Source organism: Triticum aestivum, chromosome 1D, assembly GCF_018294505.1.
Source record: "Triticum aestivum cultivar Chinese Spring chromosome 1D, IWGSC CS RefSeq v2.1, whole genome shotgun sequence".
Lineage (NCBI taxonomy): Eukaryota > Viridiplantae > Streptophyta > Magnoliopsida > Poales > Poaceae > Triticum > Triticum aestivum.
The window spans coordinates 467,153,804-467,177,973 of record NC_057796.1 but is presented as its reverse complement, the minus strand read 5'-3'; the positions used below and the strand labels follow the sequence as shown (position 1 = coordinate 467,177,973).

General features: G+C 55.3%; 1 pseudogene; it reads right to left on the bottom strand.

Moving 5' to 3' along the window:
* Positions 1-860: 860 nt before the first annotated feature.
* Positions 861-22,776, bottom strand: LOC123160831 (uncharacterized; annotated as a pseudogene).
* Between the last annotated feature and the right edge of the window lie 1,394 nt (positions 22,777-24,170).

Here is a 24,170-nt window from a genome sequence, read left to right as displayed (position 1 = left end):
CACGATGAGCATCATCGCGATGAAACTGGTCTTCATCCGGTTCCTCCAACGCTCCCTCCTCTCTCCCGCTAGATAGCGCGCGTATCTAGATTCTGCCTCCGCCCTAGTGGTGTACCCTTTGTAACTGTTACCGCTGAAACGGTGAACCTGTCTCCGACACTCCTCCCAGTCGTCGTAGACTCCGGGAACCTTACCCTTGTACACGACATACGACGGCATCTCTATGCACTAGCCAAACAACAGACAATACATAAGCAATATATAAGTATGCAACAAAAGGATCGGACGAGAAAAGCAAGACATTAATAGCACGATTCATGGTCCTACTAATAAATAGCATCGATTACATCTAAGTTGAACGACTGTCCAAACCAAAGAGACATACAAGTTCATTAAAGTTTAATTACAACATGAGCTAATCAATGTTTCAGAACTACACATAGCATCACTACTTTCGACTCGACTCATGGGACCGGAGCGTGGATGAAGCCGCCGTCTGTCGTGATGGTCATGAAGTCGCGGGCGTTGTCAGCCTGCATTTGTAGCGTTGTGTCTATCTCACTGTTGGACGGTTGAAATTTGAGGTAGAACTGCCCCGAGGTACGAAGGACATCTTGATGGATGATTTCTGCAAACTCCGACTGGATGCGAAAGAATTCTTGTCGGATGTCCGCGTCCTGGATTGCCGCCAAGCTTGCGGCCCAATCTTTGAGATTATTTGGTAGCAGAAGGTGATTATGGTCCCGTACGATCGCCCGCATGTGATGGAGGGCGTAGTAGGCATCCTTCTGACCGCCAGGCGGCTGCTTGACGCAGGGGAACGTCGTATTGTGGGTGAACACGTGCCTGCCGTACCTACGAGATGGCCTTTTAAAGGTGCCTCCAGATGCGGCGTAGCCGGGGAGAGCATCATCAAGAACTTTCTTGATATTTGTGTAGTCTATCTTGGAGTCACGGTCCGGGTCGAAATACGTGGCCATGGAATATTTCGGGCTTAAGAGGATGAGTGTGCAATGTGTGTCACTGCACAGAACACAGAATGTTAGAAAAAAAAGAATGATCGAAATCTAAGAAATCATATGTTACGGGGCGGTTAGGAGATGACTTACTCGGAAAGTAAGGCACGAGGAAGTTATCCTTATCTGGGTTTGCCAGAATGACGCCTTCGAGGTGTGAACTCGCGACTTGCCGGTCCCCAGCGTTGCCCAAGATCTTGGCACACATGTAGAAGGGGTCGACTATCACAATGTCCGGGGTCTTGTCTCTAATGATCCGCATCTCCATACTCAGCAAAAACAGCCGAACAAAAGTGTAGTGCAGCGGATGAAGGTTAAGCATAGCAAAGATGTCATCAAACCGCAGGACGATCGTACCCCCGATGGCGCTATCCACAAAGCCCTTGCCCTCTGGCACCTTGGCCACGAAAACCGGGTATGCCACATCATTCTCTCTGAGACGCCGCTTCTCCAAAGAAAGAACACTGTCATGGAGACTCCGCATAGCATAGGTTGCAGCATTGAGCATATTTGTCGGTAGCATCGGCCTACCCGCCACATGCACCCTCCTCGAGATATCCTTAGGTGAAGGTGGCCCGTCCTGAGCACGGATCGTACTCGGTGCCGGCTGGCTCACACTGGCGCCCTTGTTAGTCTTTCGTTTCCATCCCTTCTTCTTGATCTGCTGTAATGGGATCGAGTTTTGCTCACAGACCGCCTTCTTGAGCGTGTTGGGGCTGATAATATTTGGCACCTCAACTATCTGAGGCTCGGTGAAGGCGGCAGCTGGAGGCGTCTCCTGAGAACTAAACGCCAGACGACGCCTGTTGCAATTGGGTTTCTCCGCCGTACCAGCTAGATCGCGGTCGTCTTTTTCAGGGTTGGGTTCTTGAGAAGGAGGCCCGCAGAACTCGTCACCGTACCCATGTTCGGCAAAGTACTTATCAACGTTGGAAAATGTACCGCCGTCGTTGTCGTCGTCGTCCGGATCCTATGCCATATGCATGTCCGGATCCTGTGCCATAGGGATGTCCGGCATGTCCGGTAGCGTTGCGGCATTCTTGCCATGGCTTGGCGCTGGCACGACTGGCGGTCTTGTCTGTGGGGTGGTGTCCCCCGCCCCCAAACGAATCTGGCTCTTCGGCCAAAGCAGGGGCCAGCTTACACAGGCGCTGAGGGTCATCACATCATCTTCGTCGGCCCCAGCGGGTCGAATCGGAGGTAACAACTCGTCGCAGCCTGGCAGCACCCGAACCAGTTCAACCCTATACAAGGTGGGTGGCATCAGATTACCGTGGAACACGCGGTTGCCCGGTTGAACGATTCTGCCCTTGGCGACATCGACCAACTCGCCGCCCACGAAGTGCAGGAGAGTGCAAGGAACATCGGTGGCGCCCTGCGAAAACATGTAGGGCGTCAGGGATGCCCAGTCAAAGGCAAGGAGATGAAGTCATCGGCCGAGAGGCTTAGTTACCGTGATGCCGTCGAGCTCGGCTAATGTCGAGGCACCGCCAACGCCGGGCGTGCGCGTGCAACTGACGGAGGGGCCGCTTGCTGGCGAGGTGCCGGCCGGCGTACACCCGGGTGCATTAAGCTCCAATGCCCGTGCCGGCGCCGGAGACACGAATACCGCCTCTGCCGGAGACACCAATGGCGCCGCCTGCGCGTTGTGCGAGTTGCTGGCCGTGAAGCTGGGAACCGGGGGAGGCCCCTGTTGGCCGCCCGCAATCCACGTCGTCAGCCCCTGAATCAAGGTAGGCACAATGGCGGTGAGCGTCGTTCCCAGTTTTTATTGCACTTGCTCTTGGACAATCTCCGGAATCCGCGCCACTTGTGCCTTGAGTTCTTGAACCTCGCGTGACTGGCTTTCCGAGCTGGTCTTTTTCTCCTTTCGCCCACCAGCGGTATAGTATGACGACCATTTTGTGGACAAGCCTTTGCCGGCCACACGACCAGCTGACGACGGCTTACTGAGCTTATCCTTGTTTTTCACTACGTTCAACGCCCTATTTAAAGGGGTGTCAAAAGGGGAGCTCTGAGACGACCCCGCGCTACTGCTTTCAGCCTCCTGCGGAAGGAATGTGAACCATTTAGAAATTTGGCTTCATTAATTAGAATGCAACCATATGGAGCTAATTACGCGGGGGTGTATTCCTTACCAGAACAAGCTCAAGCGCCCTGGTCTTCGGATCCGTGGTAAGCTCCTTTGTTACCGGGTCCTCCTTGTACCGGGCCCTGACAAAGTTCCTGGTCTGCTTGTCACGTAATTTCTCGAAGCGGGGCGGTAGGCCTTGCTCGGCACGCTCCGCGTCCTCCTTGTCCCATATAGGCTCCGCCACTCTGTAACCGCCGGGACCGAGTTGGTGGACCCCTAAGTTCAACTCCCTCATTTCTTCCCCCACTGACTTGATTCGGAGGTTGCGCTGCTCTCGCACTTGATCTTGAACTCCTTGTAGTCATCTTCGCTCATCAAAGGATATTTCGCCTTGATCTTCTCATAACTATCACCTTTTTCAATCATTGCCTTCACCATGCTTCTCCATGTAGACAGGGCCGTGCTCATCCTCGTGAGGGCGGCACTGTTCACTTTATTCCCTGAGAGGCATGCGTTTGCAAACTCAGCGGGGAACTTGTATCGTTCGTGCAGCTTCGTGAAGAGGAGGCTGCGCAAATTCCCTCGGTCCTTATGCCTTAGGTTCTCGGTGTTGATCGAGACGGTGCTCCGGAGAATGCACCCGAGCTGAACCGAGTACCCCTTGACTACATGTTTGGGCGCCGTTGGATGCCCGTCGGAGTTCACTTCAGTAAATTCCTCCTTGACGGTGCCGAGCACGTTCGGGCGCCGGTCCTTCCGTTGCCTCTTCGGTTGGCTGCCATCTGTGCGTGCGCCGCCATCATCAGCGGTGGCATCCTCGGCGGCACCATCAGTGGTGTCATCCCCGACGCCACTAGGGGTTGTGTAGTCAGGATCGGTGTCTTCCGCGGCGGCGTCCTCATAGTGGTGAGGTTCTTCCTCCATCTCCTGGGACAGCTCCCAGAATTGCTTGCCGCCCGAACCGCCGGCCTCATCGTTGTGGGCCATGTTTCGCTCTAAATAGGAAAAAAGTTTGGTCAAAAAGTTGGTTATTGTCAAGGAACAAGATCATGGTCTCATCATTTAGGGTTTGTCGACACCGAGGCATCCTAAAAGCTAAGCTTTTATCATTTAGGGTTTGTCGACGCCGAGGCACCCTAAAAGCCTAAGCGTACATCATTTAGGTTCTCATCGACACCGAGGCACCCTAAAAGCTAAGCTGGGAAGGAGAATTCTAAGTTGGGCCTAATCACTTGGCTCTATTGCCACCTATGGTTTAATGCAGCAAGAATAAAGGGGCAGTTGATCCTACTTAATTAAGTACTAAGATACCCCGGCCCATGCATTAGTCGCAAGTACCCCATATGTCCTATTTTTAGCAAAGTCATGCTAAAATTCACGGAAAATTTCAGCATGACCTTTGCTGAAAATAGGATATATGGAGTACCCGAATTTGCCGGAATGGAAGTTAATTGACATTCCGGCAAACTCAAGGGCCTCTCGGGGTACAGCAGCAGCATCACAAGTCCTAGATTATGATGATACAGCAGCAGCAGTAGCAGCATCACAGCAGCAACATCACAAGTCCAGGTAGTACAGCAGCAGCATCACAAGTAGTACCAATGAACATATAGTCCAGCAAGTTGAAAAAGCTGAAGTTCTCAGCATGAAGAATCACACAACACAGCACCTACATTATGATGATACATTTGGAGATTGCACATACAGTTTTCACATAAGCATAATTGTTCTGGAGATTGCACATAAAGTTTTTGACAGCACAGCACCTATGACAGCACATACAGTTTTTCACATTTGGAGATTGCACATACAGTTTTCACATAAGCATGAAGAATCACACAACACAGCACCTATGGCAGTTTTCACATACATGAAGTTCTCAGCATAAGCATAATTGTTCTGGAGATTGCACATACAGTTTTTGACAGCAAAAATTCAGAAAATGCATTTTTGTCAGTAACACAGAAAACAAAAACCATCAAAAAATTTGGGTACATATTTGGGTACCTCTATACAATTTGGGTACCTCTATACAAGGTGGTGTATACAAGGTGGTACATATTTGGGTACACAGAAAACAAATACAATTTGGGTACATAAGTGTTATACATTGCTCTGAATAGTATACAAAGTGGTGTAGATCTCTAAGGAGCTGCATTAAAAGGGAAGGGCGTGCGGCAAGATGCCATCAAGCTCCCAGCAGCAATGGTCACAAGTGACAGGAGCTGTGCCTGCCACTAGAATGAGCACTTTTAATTTTTTGCTTCTTCCTTTTTTGAGATAAAAGCACTTTCAGTCTCAGAAACAAAGATCACACATCTTTATAAAATCTAAGTGTTCTAAGTGTAAGGAAACATTAATAAGTATCTAAGTGTTTTTAGTTCATTTTATACAAAAGACAAACAACAGCCCTTTTCTTTTGCACCGGAAGAAAATGCTAGTACTATGTGATAAGCTTTAGAAAATGGAGTACTTACAGCAACTGTGCAGGCAATCAATCCAGGCTTCTCCTGGTGATCCAAAGCAACAAAGAATAGAAGAAAAGCACCAATATACCAGGGAATTGCAGCCAAGAAGAACCCTAGTAAGAACCTTCAAAACAAAACCAACCTAAAGTCTTTAATATGGATTGATTGTGCTTTCATTTTAAATTTGCAGGTAAGAACAATGAACTTATAGAAATTCCTTAATATGAATATTGTACCGATGATAAAAGAAGTGAGATAAGAAGTGTCTGCAGCCTTGAGTAGATTCCCGGGACCTGAAGGTTGTTCACCCTGCTCATATCAAATATTATGTTGTATTAGCAGCAAGTAGACAAGCCTCCATACATCAAGCCCTAGTTATCTTATGCCAGTAAATATAAAATAAACAAACTTAATAGGTGGTTTATTTTTACTCTGCTCTCACCCTTCCTATTGCGTAGTTACTGTGTTCCCAATGTCAGTGAATTTGCAGTCTTCAAAGATCAGAAAGTTGTGCTCTTCAGCAATCTTCAGAAAACAATTTAAGAATCATCAAATAAAAACAAGCAATATAAGAACCAAAATCTATTGAGTAGTTCTTGTGCTCATCCAGTAGCAACATCTTTCATACATGATCAGTAGTCATGTACCAAATTTTTATTTAAACTGAATTTGCAAATCACCAAGAGCTCTACTAGTTTCAGACTAGATTTACAGAAACTAGCTGCCTTAAGATTGATAACAACAGAACCCACTAGCTGCCTTAAGCATCTCATCAAAAAAATAATAGGAGGGGATCCCTAACTACAAGTATGCTGATAACTAAAATCAAGCAGAAAACCTTGGATGGCTGCGGCGGCGGTTGCGGTCTGGCGGCAGGTGGGAGGAGACGGGGCGACCACGGCGAGGCTTTCTGGGCTCTGGGGGAGAGGGCGAGGGGAAGCGAAGGTGAGGGAGGGGGTGGGTGGGTGCGGCGAAGGCGAGGGAGGGGGTGGGTGGGGGCGGCGGAGCCCGGGAACTAGGTCGGCGTTGGTGCAGCGTCGTGATCGCCGGAGGTAGCCATGGTGGGAGGAGGCAAGAAAACCTAGGGGGAAGGGGGGAGGGGAGGAGAGGGGAGGAATCACCTGTGGGAGAACGGCAGGCTGCCGTAGGAGAACACCGACGTCGAGGAGGCTGCGGGCAGCGGCGCGTCGAGGAGGCGGCGCAGTGGGTCGGGGGATGGGGGAAGGGAGTGAGGGGACGTACGTGCTGGGGCGGGGCGGCGAAGGAGCGGCGGGGCGCGGGGGCGGCGGCGCGGGGGAGCTGCAGTGGTGGGGGGCGGCGGGGGTGGAGTCCGGCGGGGGTCGGGGCGGCGGCGTCGTGGGTCGGGGCAGCGCGTGGGTGGATCTTGGCGAGGGAGAGGGACGAAGGGGAACTGGCGAGGGAGAGGGAGGAATTAGCTATAGGGGGGAAACTTACTAATGGCGCACCACGAAGCGGTGCGCCATTAGAATGTTTTTTTATATAGCAATGGCGCACCCATGATCGGTGCGCCATTAGTAAACTTTTTTTATATAGCAATGGCGCACCAGCCAGAGGTGCGCCATTAGTAAACTTTTATTATTATTATTTTTTGTTGCATGTAATAATTTTTTAGAAAATGAATATGAATATGAAACAGTAATAATTTTTTATAAAAATAGTAATAATATTTATGAATATGAAAAAAATCATCAAATTTATTATTTGAAAATATAATCAAATTTGTTTTTTTGCAATTTTAGTTGCATTCATTTGTGACGGTGGAGCGGGCCGGGGAGGGTGCGGGGGGTCGTCGGCGGCAGTGGAGCGGGGGAGGGTGCGGGGAGTCGGCGTCGGCGGCCGGTGGAGCGGGGTAGAGGGTGCGGGGGGTGCTCGGCGGCGAGGGGGACCGGATCTGGCGAGGTGGGATAGCGATCGAGATGGAGGGGGATCGAGATCGAGTGTCCATGAAATTTAAAAATATTCATGAGTTCAAAAAGTGCCCATGAAATACAATCGAGAAATGAAGGCTACAATTTAAATACAATCGATCTTAGCTAGCTATCTGTTCACAATCTTCTTGCCCTTATTTTTCGTAAATGGAGTTCTTCTCTTGACAAGGCGAATATGAGTTGTTCTTCCGCGGAAGAATCCTCATGTAAAGGGTACGACAGAAGCTTCTGCTTGAACCAACGCGTGAAACATGAGTTGTGCTCTTTGATTATATCTCCGTCCGTCCTTTGTTGGCCTCGGTCATTGTACGTCTTCTCAATAAACGTTTTGTGCTCTACCACCCAAGAATCGACCACGTCTATGTGTTGTAGCGTGACTAGGTTTGCTCTTTCAAAGTCGGCGAGTCGACCATCGAAGTCGACATGCATTTCGCGGCGACCCTCACGGTGACCCCATCCAGCGAGCCTGCCGAGGTGCCTGTTGACGGGCAGACCAACGGGGTTCTCGATGCCTAGATAATTCGTGCAGTAGGAGATGCACTCTTCGGTCAGAAAGCCCCTAGCTATGCTTCCCTCTGGACGTGACATGTTGCGAACGTATCCTTTGATGACACCATTCATCCTTTCGAACGGCATCATGCTATGCAGGAACGTCGGCCCGAGTTGGATGATATCCTCCACGATATGGACCAGCAGATGCACCATAACGTCGAAGAATGCGGGCGGGAAGTACATCTCAAGCTCACATAGTATCACCACGATCTCTTCCTGTAGCCTTCTGAGTTGCCTCACGCCAACCGACTTCCGAGAGATGACGTCAAAAAAGTTGCATAGGCCAAATAGCGTTTCACAGACGTGCGCGTCCATGATCCCACGGATTGCAACTGAAGTATCTACGTCATCAGCACGTGACAGTCGTGAGACTTCATCCCGCTGAACTTCTGCTTCGCTGAGTCTAGGTATCTGCTTATCTTCCCCGCGTAACCGTAAGGAAGTTTTACTCCTACGAGGCAGGTGAAAAACTGATCGATCTCCTCCTGACTTAGAGTGAAGCATGCGGGAGGGAAGTCATTTCCGGTTTTCTTGGCCTTTTTGCCTTTGCGACGACTTTCCGTGTCCTGCTTCGCCTCATCATCATCATCATCATCATTAGCGTGAAGCTCCTCCCATATGCCCATTGATTTCAAGTCTGCCCTTGCTTTCGGCCCATCTTTGGTCCTCTCTGGCATGTTGAGCAGGGTACCAAGCAGACTCTCGCACACGTTCTTCGTGATATGCATGACATCAAGGCTGTGAGGCACACGGTGGATCTTCTAGTACGGCAAGTCCCAGAAAACAGACCTCGTTTTCCATACCTTCAGCAGTGGCTCTGGCGCCTTTCGCTTCTTTCCCGGCTCTGGCGCCTTTTGCTTCTTTCCCGGCAGTGGGCAATCTTTCCAATTTTTCAACAGCTCGTCTATTTCCTCGCCGCTCCTCGTACGCGGGCGTCTTCGGGGTTCGGTTTCACCATCGAACAGATCCTTGCGTTCCCTCCACGGGTCATCGTCGCGAAGCCACCTTCGATGTCCCATGAACACGGTTTTCGAAGACCCGGGATCTCTATCTAGCTGGCGATACGTTGTGTCATCCATGCACCTGACGCATCCAGAAAATCCGTGGACCACCTGCCCCGCGAGATATCCGTAACCGAGATAGTCGTGCACCGTCGTGAGCAGTGCGGCTCTCATAGGGAAATATTCTTCCTCTGGAGCGTCCCACGTATTGGCTGGCGTTTTCCACAACGTGTCTAGCTCCTCTTTCAGCAGCCCCAGATACAGATTGATGTTGTTCCCTGGTTGTTTCGGCCCTTCAATTAGCATACTCATGTGAATGTACTTCCTCTTCATGCACAACCAGGGGGGAAGGTTGTACATCCACACAAACATAGGCCAGGTGCTATGTGTGCTTCTCTGGCTGCCAAACGGATTGACTCCATCGGTGCTCGCGCCCAGCACGATGTTCCTTGGATCGTTACCAAATTCTAGGTGTTCGAAGTTCAACGCTTGCCACTGGCTCGCATCCTTAGGGTGACTCAGCATCTTGTCTTTTTTATTTATCTCCGGATCATTTGCGTCATCTTCTCGCTTCTTCTCCTCCCTATCCGCGTGCCAACGCAGGAGCTTTGCTACCTTAGGGTCCGCGAAATATCGCTGCAGACGAGGAGTGATCGGAAAGTACCACACCACTTTTCGAGGAGCTTTCTTCCTCTTCTTGTATCGAGTGACGCCGCACACCAGACATATGGTAGACTCCGCGTGCTCGTCCCGATAAATGATGCAATTGTTCATGCACACATGGTATTTCACGTGCGGTAAATCCAGAGGACACACGATTTTCTTCGCCTCCTCGAAACTGGTCGTGCACTTGTTCCCCTTAGGAAGACGTTCGTGCCAGAATGATATGTTCTCGTCGAAGCATGCGTCGGTCATTTTGTGTTTTACCTTCATTTCCAGAGCCATGAGCGTTACTTTCAGGCGGGTATCCTCGGGCCTGCATCCTTCATACAATGGAGTAACCGCGTCTATCTCCAGTTGATCCAGCTTGGCTTTCTCTCGGGCGGCAGCTCTTGCGTTATCCGTCTGCTTGAGAAGCAGCTCTTGAATATGAGGGTCCTGCACCCAGCCCATCGATGGTCCATCGTCGTCTGCTCCGCCGGCATCTTCATCTTCATGATCATGCCCTTCGTCTGCTCCCGCATCTTCCTCATCATCATGTCCGGTATCTTCTACATGATGACTGTGTACAGCATCACCGTCGTGATCATGTCCTGGAGATTCTTCGTCTTCTCGCCCGCCCGAGCCGCGGTGGTTGTCTTGCTGCCCATCCTCATTTCTTGCCCGACCCCCATGGACGACTTCATAGTCATCTTCATCACCTTGCCACCGCTAGCCATCCATGAAACCACGCAAGAGCAGGTGGTCCCGCACCTGCCCGGAATCCGGGTCCGCAATAAGGCTCTTCAGCTTGCATCTTCGACACGGACATCTTATCTCTGTCTCGTTCTTTTCAAGCATCTCGGCCTTCGCGGAGCTCAAAAACCTATTCACGATGCCTTCGGTCATCGTGCGGACCATGGTCGCCTGCGGGGTAGAGCAAAACGATATTTTAGAACCAAGAAAAAATTTGGCATGACTTTCCCTAAAAATAGGACCAAAAAGAATGCATAGTGCCAAAATTCTCGCCGAAACGGAAATGAATCAACATTCCGGCAAAATATTGGCAACTATCGCATTTCAAATACCGGTACCTGCAAACACAAACATATATGCAACACCACAAACATATGCAACACCACTAACATACATAGATCTAGCTAGGCCATAAAAAGTGCATGTGCACGTTGTTCGAGAGGGAGAACAACATAAAGATAGCTTCCCCCTTACTTACCTATCAAAAAAGGTAATTTAACCACTTAATTTTGGATGAATTTATGGTGCAAATGAGGTGAGGAGGAGGAGGCAGCCGAGACAAGCTTGGAGGAGGAGGAGGAGAGAATGAAGTGGGGAAAGTGAGTGGGTAGGTGTGGCTGTCCAAAATATCTAGCTCGTCCCAGGTTACTAATGGCGCACCACCACCTAATGCGCCATTAGTAACCCTGGTTACTAATGGCGCACCTGCTGGTGGTGCGCCATTAGTAGTTTTGCAAAAAAAAAACTAATGGCGCACCAGGGAACAGTGCGCCATTACTAGTTTAAACTAGTAATGGCGCACTGTTCTCTGGTGCGCCATTAGTAGTTTTGCAGAAAAATAAAAAATAAAAAATATAGTAGTGGCGCACTATGTGGCTGGTGCGCCATTACTAGTTAGAACTAGTAATGGCGCACTGTGCCCTGGTGCGCCATTAGTATGTTTGGAAAAATAATAAAAAATATTTTGTTACTCATGGCGCACCGTGTGTCTGGTGCGCCATTAGTGTGGCGCCATTAGTGTCTTTCACACTAATGGCGCACCAGCACATGGTGCGCCATTGCTATATAGCAATGGCGCACCACATGTCTGGTGCGCCATTAGTGGCCATTCCATCTATAGCCCTTTTCCTAGTAGTGCACACTTCGGCTTGTGGCTCAAGACCTTTAAGGTGAAGCCGAAGGTAGTCAATTGGAAACACGCGGAGTACGGTGGTGCTACGGTGAGCAAACTCATCAATGCTTCTTGGCTAAAAGGATCCTTCACGGAATCTTCCGACTTATGGCAGCGGGAGTGGTTTTACATCACTGAACCCCGCGGCACCAAGTGGGCGGCCACACCCGCGTTCCGATCTTGCCCTCCAATTCAGCTCGCATCATGGATCAATAAGGGGTTGGACTGGGGATCAATCGACGAAGTGCAGACTCTACAGAGCCGCATCCGGAGCCTTATTGAGAAGGACATCGGACTTATCAACATAATCCAAGTAATGCTAGTCCGCCGGGTCCTACCATACCAGCGGCGGCCTCTTCTCCTGTGGGAGTTCAATCCGGAAGGACCACGAACCCTTCAGCACTTCTTCAGCACAACACACAAAGGAATGTGGAAATTATTCTTCGGGGCATGAAAACAGTGGTCGGATACTACAGAGGATGTCGTTCTTGACTGCAACCATTCGGATACCTCGGTAAGCACTTGACTCTCGAATACAGCTTAGATAAGCATCTCATAATAAGATACTGAGAAAACCATCTTCTTCCAGGGCTGGATAAAGAAGGCGGAGCGAATCAGGTGTTCGGCTCCTCTTCCCGAAGACTCAGCTAGTCCCGTGCTAACAAGGATGCTGGTCCCGGCGCCATACCAGGCGCCGGTGGAAGAGGACAAGGAGGAGAGCGGGGGAGCCAAAGGTGGCTTCCAGGAGGTAAACCACACACTGTGTCCGGGGAGATTAAGGATCCCTCTTTCGATGACAAAAGAGAAGGAGAAGCTGACATCCTTTCTCCCTATGGTAAGAAAAGGGCGCCTCTGAAAGTTGGGAGGTAAGGGCTCCTAAGCGAGGCAAGACGCCCCTGTCGGGTGGTTCAGGCTTGGAAGGTGACGTTGTCGCACAGTTCCTTCGTAAGGACAAGCCTCCGGCTGAATCGTAAGTGAACAAAGGTGTTTTAAACATATCCCGTTCCTTTTCTCGTTACAAAGGTAACATCTAGAATATGCGTTTTGTAGTCCGGCACACGGTCTTCCTCAACAATCCTCCTCCTCGGGGGACCTTCTTCCAAAGATGATGGAAAGTGAGACGCCTCCACAAGCTTCCTCGCCCAACAGAGCGGACGACGTCGAGGTGTCATCCCGAAGGATCTCTCCCGATCAACAGAGGATAATGGAGACAGCGCCCCAAGGTGAAACTTCGGCCGCCCAGGGTCCGAAGTGTGCGGTCCCTATGGGGGCTAACAATAAAGGCTCTGGACTATCCGGTTTACAGCCGGAGACGACTCTAGGGTCGAGCAGACATATCCTTTCAAAGGGAGTCCGTACTCCCACAGCTGCTTCCAGGAATCCGGAGGCGCCGGATACACTGATGGACATGTTGCGGTATTCGTCAATCTCAGAGGAGCATCGTACCTTGATGGGTACGGTGGTTGAGAGGATTCTGTCTGCGAAAAGCGGATTAAATGAAGCCTTCATGGGCCTGCTAAGAGGCTTTGAGGTATGTAATGTTATATTTTCGATTGTGCTCTATACGCAAAATGCACCTGTGTATAGATAGTAGCCCCTGAGACTCTGGTTGGCGTCCAAAGGGAGGCAATCAGAGGATCGAAAAAGATGTCCCCAGGAAATAATCTAATTACTTGAAACACAGGCTGTTACCTCCATGACGACTACCCACGCTACAGAGGTTGCAGGTCTGGAGCACAAACTTGATGTGGCGGATAACGACATCACGCTTATTAACAGCCGACTCAACGAGGAGCAAGGTATGTGTTGGGGTGGTCAGAGTATGTATAATAACGAGGCTAGAATTATATTCTGAGACATGCGTATCTACAGATGGTGCTGCCGCGGTTGAGACCCTTCGGGCTGAACTTGCCCGAGCCAAGGAGCAAGCCTGGATGAGTAATGTGGCTGCCAAGAAGGCAGCTGATGAGTTAGAAGCTGGACAGGCTGCTCAGCCCCAGTATGAGGAGAGAATGGCCACTATGGCGTGCGAGCTGAAGGAAGCCACTGTCCGGTGCGAATTCCTCGAGAGGGATAACAAAGCCAAAGCGGCCGATCTCAACAAGGCCTTGCAAGAGGCGAGAGAAGCACGATCTGAGTCTAGAGCGGCTCGGGAAGAGATCCGGCAAGCTGGGGAGATAGCGGCCGGTAATCCTTTCTTATTACAGACTAAATTCGGCGATCCGAAGTATTCCCTGCTTAATCAAATGTGGAGCTCTCCAGACGCCTTTTTGGACTTGCCGAAGAGCGCCTTCGATGCGGCGTAGTTTTACGAAGCGCAAGAAGGGTATGCAACGGAGAAGCTTTTCTGGTCACAATTCGGCACGCTGAAGCGCCCGCTGTTGCTGAACGAACAGATGGCCCAGTGGGCCGAGCTCCACCAGATATCCGGTTCTGCCATTGTCGGTGTACAAAAGGGAGGGGTGCACCTTTGTACCCCTTTACCTGTGCATGGGCAGTCGGAGCCGCGCCCACGGCCACACCAAGCAGAGCAGGGGAGGTGAACCAAGGCAAAACCGAAGCCCAAGACAGCCAGGGCAACACCAAGACCAAGAACGCAAAGAAGCAGAGGGGCGGAGCAGTTTCCCCCGGCAAGACCCTTGCCGGGGCAGCGCGCCCAAACACCAAAAGGGCGAGCCACCCTTGAGCCCACGTCCCCAACACCATCAGCCACGTGGGGCCAGGGCTCGGGAGGCACCTCCGTGGTGGCATGCAGATCTTTGTGAAGACATATTCAAGATCAGATGAGGATTAGAAGACAACGATCCTCGACAAGATCCTTGCCGAGGAGAGCCACGAGACCCCCGGCAAGATTCTTGCCGGGGACGACAGCGCGCCACGGCAAGACCCTTGCCGGGCCCCCCGGCAAGGCTCTCGCTGAAGACGCCAGCGGGGCCACTGCCAGACCCGCACCAGCCAAGTCTCCACCGCCGTTCGCATGCAGCTGCCAGCCCAAACCAGCTGGGCAGGCACCTGCGTGGCAACATGCAGCTTCCAGGCCAACCCAGCAGGCGCCTCGTGCCGGCATGCAGATCTTCGTGAAGACCCTACCACCGCGCCACCTCAGCTGCCTGCCTGCCTACATGGCGCCGCACGCATCGCTGGCCAGGGCGCGTGTCGAAGCGAGGAGCGGCGACGGACGGGACGGGCCTCGCCCCCGTCCCCGATAAAGCTAGGGGACACCTCAGCGGCGCATTAAATGCAACTTGTCCTGTAATACGAGCGATAAGCTCGCAATACTGTACGCCTTTCCACCTCCTGTATGCCACTTTGGCAGCCCCTTTCACCTATAAAAGGAGGCCCATGGCATACTGGAGGAGGATTCGACTCTTTCGAACCACGCGCTCACCATAGCTAGTTCGAGAGCTCAAGAACTCTCTGAAATATACCCACCAAAGCAGGACTAGGGTTTTACGCATCCTCGCGGCCCGAACCTGGGTAAACGATCCTTGTGCTGACTACTGATCCTGCTCTTCTTGCAACCCTGCACCCCGGCAACCGTAGTAGGGATTCCTGTGATCCCATAGGTGTCGTTCCACACCGACATCTTTGGCGCGTCAGGTAGGGGGCGCAATTGTGAGAATATGGTCTAGTAGTTGGCCTAGCAGTTCCTCATCGCCATGACTCCCAAGAAGGAGATGGCCAGGAGAAAAAGTGCGCCGCCTCCGAACGCGAAGGACGCCAGCGCGGCAGCAGAAAAGCTAAGTCATTCGGAACTTTGAGTTACTTCCTTTTATATATAAGGTTATCGTCCTCGGAGATCTTGCCTATGTATGAGAAACCTGCACGCAAAGGGGCGCTCCCGCAATTGGCAACACCCTTGTTCTGTTTCGAGTCCGCTCAACAGCTCAAAGCAGCCGCGTCGAGAGTGGCAGGGTAGCCTTCCGCACTTGGCAACACTCCCGACTCTGACTCGAGTCAAACTCGACAGTTTGGGCGGCCGCGCTAAGGGCGGTAAGGTGGTCTGCCTGGCAGCAAGCACACCCGGTAGGCTAATGGGGATCCATCCCCAAGACGCCGCCCTGGGTTTACGCACCGCCGAACCTACCCGGTTAACGTAGGGTGGACACACAAAGGAAAATTGAATGGGAAAATAACATGCATGATACTAAAAGTGCTGTAGAGTCATATTACATCAAATTGTTGCTGCGGTTCTAACTAGAGATAACAATTGTCTTGGTTGTGAACCTGCAGCGGCGATAAGAAACGGGGTGCCTAATCCCGGCGCTGGCCCTCCACCCTCAGAATTCCGCCGACACAGCTGATGATGGGCTTGATGCGCTCCCTGAGCGGCGCGAGGTCGGTACCTTCCGGCAAGCTCTCCAGCGCGGCGTCGAAGTCGAGGTCGGGGTACCAGTGCGCCACCTTGGTGAGAACCTTGATCATGGCGCCCTGGCAAAGCCTCCGGGCCTCGTCGGCCGCGAGGCCGCCCAGTTGGCGTGAAGCTGCTCCAGGGCCCCGAGAACACACTCGAAGAACAAGGTCATCTTGGCGTTGGTGGTCCCGCTGCGCTCCGGGGCGTACCTCACGCTTGGCATCCCCATGGTAGCCAATTGCACGGTGATCCTGCCGGCGACGTCCTCGAGGCAGCCGATCCAGCGGTTCACGCCCTCCTTGAAATCCATGTGCTCGGTGGCCTCGTTCTTCTGCAGCTGCTTCTCGGTCTCCAGCTCCTTGGCCAGGATCCCCTCCTGTGTTTTGGCCTCCGTGAGCATCCCCTCGAGGCCCTCCAGCTTCAGCGTGAGGTCCTCGACGGACTTGTTAGCCTCGGAGAGCTCCCCAGCCCTGCTGATTGCCGCGCCCTGCGCCTTCGTCAGGGCGCTGTTGAGCGTGTCCTTCTCCTGGGACAGCTCCAGGGCATGCTCCTTCAGCCCGTCCCGCTCCGCCTCCAGCTCCTTCACCTTGTCGGCGTGAACCTGGGCCTGGGCATCGAGCGCCTCTTTGTGCCTCTGCTCCAGCTCACTGGTCCGCTGCAACACAAGCTTCTCCACCTCTTCATCCTTGCCACGAAGCGCGGCGGCAAGCTTCTCCTCGCGCGCGGCGAGGTCCTCTTCCTGAGAGTTCAGCGCGGCCTGGTGCTGGGTTCGGGCGGCCTCGGCTGCCGCGGCTGCCGCGGCCAAGCCCGCCGCCATCTCCTGGGCCTTCTTGATGTCGGCCAGCTTTCATGGTGAGCTCCACATCACGCTTGGCCAGCTCGCCCTGGGCGGCCTTCAAGGGCGGCGTGGTCGATGGGGCGGCGTGTTGGGAGTAGCCTTCTGCGGCACCTCCTGCTGCCGCTCTCCTCTTGCATACCCGACAAGGTCAGCACCAAAGTATCGTACCCCTGACACATGTCGACAAGGGGAGGGTGGTGAGCTTACGCTGGGGGCTGGACCGGGGGCTGCTGTCCGGGCCACTCAGCACCACCAGTGGCGCCCTTGAAGTACCAGCCAGGGGCTGGTCGCCCGCCGAGGTCTTGGCCCTCTTCACCCTTTGGGCCAGCGTCTCCACATCCCTACCAGGATAAAAACAAGTCAAGACAAGCGACACAGATTGAGAAGGCAGAGATGACGGGAAGGAGCCAGATACTTACTCGTTGTCCGCCTCCTCCTCTACTGTTTTCCTCTTCCTCCTCGGGCTGAGGGACCCGTAGTAAAAAGTGACCCCCGCGTCGGCATCCGCAGGAGGAGGGGAGGAGGGTGGAGTCTGCGGGCGCGTGGACGAAGAAGAAGCAGATGCCTTCTTCCTCGCTGTCGTAGCCTTCACCACCTTCGCCGCCGCGGCCCTCGTCTGGCACGCGGACTCCTCTGGGGACTTTGGCCGCCGCGCGGCCCTGGCGGACCACACCGGCTCGCCGGAAGTGGCTCGTCGCAGGACTCGCCCTCTCCCCGTGGCCGGAGGGTCAACAGCCCCGGCCTCCTCCTCCGACGACTCGTCGGCCGCATCCTCAACCAGAGGAGCCTCGGTGCCGGCGCTGCTGGCTTCCCCGGCGGCCGCTGCCCATCGGGCGAGCTCCTCCTCCTCCGCGGCCGTTGCGTCCTTGTCCTCCACACCACCGGCGCTGCTGGCCTCCTCAGCAAGCTTCGCCTCCATGGCCCTGGCGGCGATGTAGTCCAGCTCCGCTTGGGTGGTGTCCTGGACAAGCAGCCGCTCGGCATCGGTGTTGACGTATCCCTCGTGCAGGGTGTCGAAGAAATGCTACACCTCGACGTCCTCCGGCTCGGCCCAGCTCGGGTCAGGGCCATGCACGTTGCAGTCCGGCATCATGGCGATGATGTCGGTCCGGCGCGAATTGTTGCGCAACGGGACCACTCCCGCCGGCAACTTGAACAAGGGCCCCTTGAAGACCTTGCCGGCCTTCGTGGCGGCCCTCGCGACCTTGCCGGTCTGCTCGACCTCGCCGTCGCGGCCCACATCGAGCTGGAAGATCCACTGACAGAAATGGGCGTGCCCCATCACCGTGAAATTGTGGTCGAGGCCGGTGCGGAGCCGCATGATGTCGGCGGGGTTCGTGAAGAGCCAGGCCGGCCTCCCCTTGTTGTGCAATGGAGTGATCCGGCGGCGGATGAAGTCCGCCCCGATCATCTCGAGGGTGAGCCCGGCCTCGGTGAGCCGAAGAATCCTGGTGGTGGCAATCATGAGCTTCTTGTCGTCGGCATCGACGTCGCTCCAATCGCTTCTGCGGACCTGCGGCGCCCGGCAAACTTCGCAGAACGCCGGCGGGTCCTTCTCTTTGATCCAGCACCACCGGCCCCGCCATTCTTCCCACCTATCCTTCATGGCGCCCTCCGGGTACGCTCCCTTGGACCTTGGGATCCAGGTGATGCAACCAGAAATGGCGCCTCCAGTTTGGATCCGAGGGAAGAAGTAATGGCGGAAGAGCGCCGTGTTGGGGTGCACCCCGGCGAAATCCTCGCAGAGGTGCGCGAAAAGGGCCATGCACGCCACCGCATTCGGGGTAAAATCCAAGAGGCGAAAGCCAAAGGTATGCATGATGTTGCTGAAGAAATCGGAGAAGGGAGGACAAAGCCCGTAGGAAAAATAGTCGACAAAGAAGGGGTACCGATTTGGGGCAGCCTCGGCGCAGTTGGCGGGGATGACACGCGTGGCTGGATGCCCCGACTTCTCTCCCCCCGTCTTCACCCCCCACAGGGGCTTGAAGGCTTCCCGAAGCTCGAACACGTCAACTATCGAGGGGAAGAAGGCGGACCGCGTCCGCTGCACCGCCAGCGCACTCTCCGGCGGCTCCGCCGCTCCGGCATCCTTGGCCACTCCCTTGCCCTTGGTGGATTTTTGCGCCATGGTGGCTGGGGGAGGGGGGCAAGAAACAGAGGACGGCGGGAACGCAACGGCGACGAGCAAGAGCGAAGCTTGGGGAAGAAGAGGAAGGCGAACGGAGACTTCCGAGATTGGGGTTGCGCGAAGGGTAAAAGGAACAGTGCGCCCGCGGTTATCCCTTTTTATGGGGAAGGTGCGGGTCGCGCTGCCCATTTACTGCGATGTGATGCATGCGTGCAAGAACCACCCTACGCATGCCGCCCACGTCACGCGCGCCCCTCCATGTCGCGCATACAACGCGGGACGTAGGAAGCGCAGCGCGCGAAAAGTTTTACCGCGGTAAAAACCGCCCCGCCTGCCCCCGCACCGTTTTGGGCCTGGCCCAACAACGTGTCGCGCTTATGTGTGGCCCAGGCCCGGCGGCTCCTGTCGGTGTACAAAAGAAGGGGCGCACCTTTGTACCCCTTAACCTGTGCACGGGTAGTCGGAGCCGCGCCCACGGCCACACCAAGCAGAGCAGGGGAGGTGAACCAAGGCAAAACCGAAGCCCAAGACAGCCAGGGCAACGCCAAGACCAAGAACGCAAAGAAGCAGAGGGGCGGAACAGTTTCCCCCTGCAAGACCCTTGCCGGTGACTGCCTCAGCAGCCCCGGCAAGACCCTTGCCGGGGCAGCGCACCCAAACACCAACAGGGCGAGCCACCCTTGATTCCACGTCCCCAACACCATCAGCCACGTGGGGCCAGGGCTTGGGAGGCACCTCCGTGGAGGCATGCAGATCTTTGTGAAGACCTATTCAAGATCAGATGAGGATTAGAAGACAACGATCCTCGACAAGATCCTTGCCGAGGAGAGCCACGAGACCCCCGGCAAGATTCTTGCCGGGGACGACAGCGCGCTACGGCAAGACCCTTGCCGGGCCCCCTGGCAAGGCTCTCGCCGAAGATGCCAGCGGGGCCACTGCCAGACCCGCACCAGCCAAGTCTCCACAGCCGTTCGCATGCAGCTGCCAGCCCAAACCAGCTGGGCAGGCACTTGCATGGCAACATGCAGCTTCCAGGCCAACTCAGCAGGCGCCTGCGTGGTAGCATGCAGATCTTCATGAAGACCCTAACACCGCGCCACCTCAGCTGCCTGCCTGCCTACATGGCGCCGCACGCATCACTGGCCAGATCTCGTGTCGAAGCGAGGAGGAGCGGCGACGGACGGGACGGGCCTTGCCCCCGTCCCCGATAAAGCTAGGGGACACCTCAGCGGCGCATTTAATGCAACTTGTCCTGTAATACGAGCGATAAGCTCGCAATACTGTATGCCTTTCCACCTCCTGTATGCCACTGTGTCACCCCTTTCGCCTATAAAAGGAGGCCCATGGCATACTGGAGGAGGATTCGGCTCTTTCGAACCACGCGCTCACCATAGCTAGTTCGAGAGCTCAAGAACTCTCTGAAATATACCCACCAAAGCAGGACTAGGGTTTTACGCATCCTCGCGGCCCGAACCTGGGTAAACGATCCTTGTGCTGACTACTGATCCTGCTCTTCTTGTAACCCTGCGCCCCGGCAACCGTAGTAGGGATTCTCATGATACCATAGGTGTCGTTCCACACCGACATCTTTGGCGCGCCAGGTAGGGGGCGCAATTGTGAGAATATGGTCTAGTAGTTGTCCTAGCAGTTCCTCATCGCCATGACTCCCAAGAAGGAGATGGCCAGGAGAAAAAGGGCGCCGCCTGCGAACGCGAAGGACGCCAGCGCGGCAGCAGAAAAGCTAAGTCATTCGGAACTTTGAGTTACTTCCTTTTATATATAAGGTTATCGTCCTCGGAGATCTTGCCTATGTATGAGAAACCTGCACGCAAAGGGGCGCTCCCGCAATTGGCAACACCCTTGTTCTGTTTCCAGTCCGCTCAACAGCTCAAAGCGGCCGCGTCGAGAGTGGCAGGTAGCCTTCCGCACTTGGCAACACTCCCGACTCTGACTCGAGTCAAACTCGACAGTTCGGGCGGCCGCGCTATGGGCGGTAAGGTGGTCCGCCTGGCAGCAAGCACACCCGGCAGGCCAATGGGGATCCGTCCCCAAGATGCCGCCCTGGGTTTACGCGCCGGCGAACCTACCCGGTTAACGTAGGGTGGACACACAAAGGAAAATCGAATGGGAAAATAACATGCATGATACTAAAAGTGCTGCAGAGTCATATTACATCAAATTGTTGCTGCGGTTCTAACTAGAGATATCAATTGTCTTGGTTGTGAACCTGCAACGGCGATATGAAACGGGGTGCCTAATCCCGGCGCTGGCCCTCCACCCTCAGAATTCCGCTGACACAGCTGATGATGGGCTTGATGCGCTCCCGGAGCGGCGCGAGGTCGGTACCTTCCGGCAAGCTCTCCAGCGCGGCGTCGAAGTCGAGGTCGGGGTACCACTGTGCCACCTTGGTGAGAACCTTGATCATGGCGCCCTGGCAAAGCCTCCGGGCCTCGTCGGCCAGCGAGGCCGCCCGGTTGGCGTGAAGCTGCTCCAGGGCCCCGAGAACACACTCGAAGAACAAGGTCAGCTTGGCGTTGGTGGTCCCGCTGCGCTCCGGGGCGTACCTCACACTTGGCATCCCCATGGTAGCCAACTGCGCGATGATCCTGCCGGCGACGTCCTCGAGGCGGCCGATCCAGCGGTTCACGCCCTCCTTGAAATCCTTGTGCTCGGCGGCCTCGTTCTTCTGCAGCTACTTCTCGGTCTCCAGCTCCTTGGCCAGGATCCCCTCCCGTGTTTTGGCCTCCGTGAGCATCCCCTCGAGGCTCTCCAGCTTCAGCGTGAGGTCCTCGACAGACTTGTTAGCCTCGGAGAGCTCCCCAGCCCTGCTGATTACCGCGCCTTGCGCCTCTGTCAGGGCGCTGTTGAGCGTGTCCTTCTCCTGGGACAGCTTCAGGGCATGCTCCTTCAGCCCGTCCCGGTCCGCCTCCACCTCCTTCACCTTGTCGGCGTGAACCTGGGCCTGGGCATCGAGCGCCTCTTTGTGCCTCTGCTCCAACTCACTGGTCCGCTGCAAGACAAGCTTCTCCACGTCTTCATCCTTGCCGCGAAGCATGGCGACAAGCTTCTCCTCGCGCGCGGCGATGTCCTCTTCCTGAGAGTTTAGCGCGGCCTGGTGCTGGGTTCGGGCGGCCTCGGCTGCCGCAGCCAAGCCCGACGCCGTCTCCTGGGCCTTCTCGATGTCGGCCAGCTTTCATGGTGAGCTCCACATCACGCTTGGCCAGCTCGCCCTGGGCGGCCTTCAGCTCGTCGCGAGCCTCGCGGAACCAGTCCTACTTCTCGGCGACGCGCTTCTGGAGGTCCGCCTCCGCCTTCTGCACCACCGCCGTCCTGGACTTAGCCATGTCCAAGCGGGCGCGGTGGAGCACCTGGAGCTTCCGGAAGCTAGCGCCCATGGCGTGGAGGAGCCGCTCTTCCTGCGAGCCGTCGCCACCAACGCTCGGCTCGTCGACGACCTCAAGCCCGGCGGTGGCAAGCACTTCGTCGTCGAACACCTCTCCCTCGACGGGTGCCCTGGTGCTCGACGCGCCTGGAAGGTGGACGAACAAGTCGTCACTCACCCTCAGGTACTTGCCAGAGCCGGAAGCAGCAGAGGAGGAAGGCTGGTCATCAGCCACCTCCTCCTCCTCCTCGGCAGCGGCCCTGCCGGCCTCCCCGCTAGGCCCTTTGCCGGTCTCCTCAGCGGTGGCCTTGCCGGCCTCCCCGGCAGGACCCTTGGCGGCGTCCTCAACAGCGCCCTCGGTGGCCTTCTCGGTGGCGATCCTCTCGGTGTCCGCCTCGGCAGCCTTGGCAACGTCCTCGATGACGGCGTCCACGTCCTCTTGGTTCATCGAGGAGGAATCTGGACACCGGAGAAGGGGGTGAGGCAAGGCCACGGCCAAGGGTCAGCAAGAAAGAAAAAGGAACAGGGACGAGAGGCGAGCGACTTACCACCGCCGGTGCCAGGCTGGGAAAAAGAAGTCCCCTCCCCGCCAACATTTGGTGTCGAGGCAAAGCCACCAGCGCCCAAGTTCTCCTCCTCCTCCTCCATGTAAGTGGGCTCGATGCTTGGCGCCCTTACTGGGGACGCCCCTCGGGGCGGCGTGGTCGATGGGGGCGGCGTGTTGGGAGTAGCCTTCTGCGGCTCCTCCTGCTGCTGCTCTCCTCCTGCATACCCGGCAAGGTCAGCACCAAAGTATCGTACCCCTGACACATGTCGACAAGGGGAGGGTGGTGAGCTTACGCTGGGGGCTGGACCGGGGGCTGCTGTCCGGGCTACTCAGCACCACCAGTGGCGCACTTGAAGTACCAGCCAGGGGCTGGCCACCCGCTGAGGTCTTGGCCCTCTTCACCCTTTGGGCCAGCATCTCCACATCCCTGCCAGGATAAAAACAAGTCAAAGCAAGCGACACAGATTGAGAAGGCAGAGATGACTGGAAGGAGCCGGATACTTACTCGTTGTCCGCCTCCTCCTCTGCTATTTTCCTCTTCCTCCTCAGGCTGAGGGACCCGTAGTAAAAAGTGACCCCCGCGTCGGCATCCGCCCGGAGGAGGGGAGGAGGGCGGAGTCTGCGGGCGCGTGGACGAAGAAGAAGCAGATGCCTTCTTCCTCGCTGTCGTAGCCTTCACCACCTTCTTCGCCGCCGTGGCCCTCGTCTGGCGCGCGGACTCCTCCGAGGACTTTGGCCGCCGCGCGGCCCTGGCGGACCGCACCGGCTTGCCGGAAGTGGCTCGCCGCAGGACTCGCCCTCTCCCCGTGGCCGGAGGGTCAATAGGCCTGACCTCCTCCTCCGATGACTCGTCGGCCGCATCCTCAACCAGAGGAGCCTCGGTGCCGGCGCTGCTGGCTTCCCCGGCGGCCGCCGCCCATCGGGCGAGCTCCTCCTCCCCCGCGGCCGTCACGTCCTTGTCCTCCACACCACCAGCGCTGCCGGTCTCCTCAGCAAGCTTCGCCTCCATGGCCCTGGCGGCGATGTAGTCCAGCTCCGCTTGGGTGGTGTCCTGGACAAGCAGCCGCTCGGCGTCGGCGTTGACGTATCCCTCGTGCAGGGTGTCGAAGAACTGCTGCACCTCGACGTCCTCCGGCTCGGCCCAGCTCGGGTCAGGGCCATACGCGTTGCAGTCCGGCATCATGGCGATGATGTCGGTCCGGCGCGAATTGTTGCACAACGGGACCACTCCCACCAGCAACTTGAACAAGGGCCCCTTGAAGACCTTGCCGGCCTTCGCGGTGGCCCTCGCGACC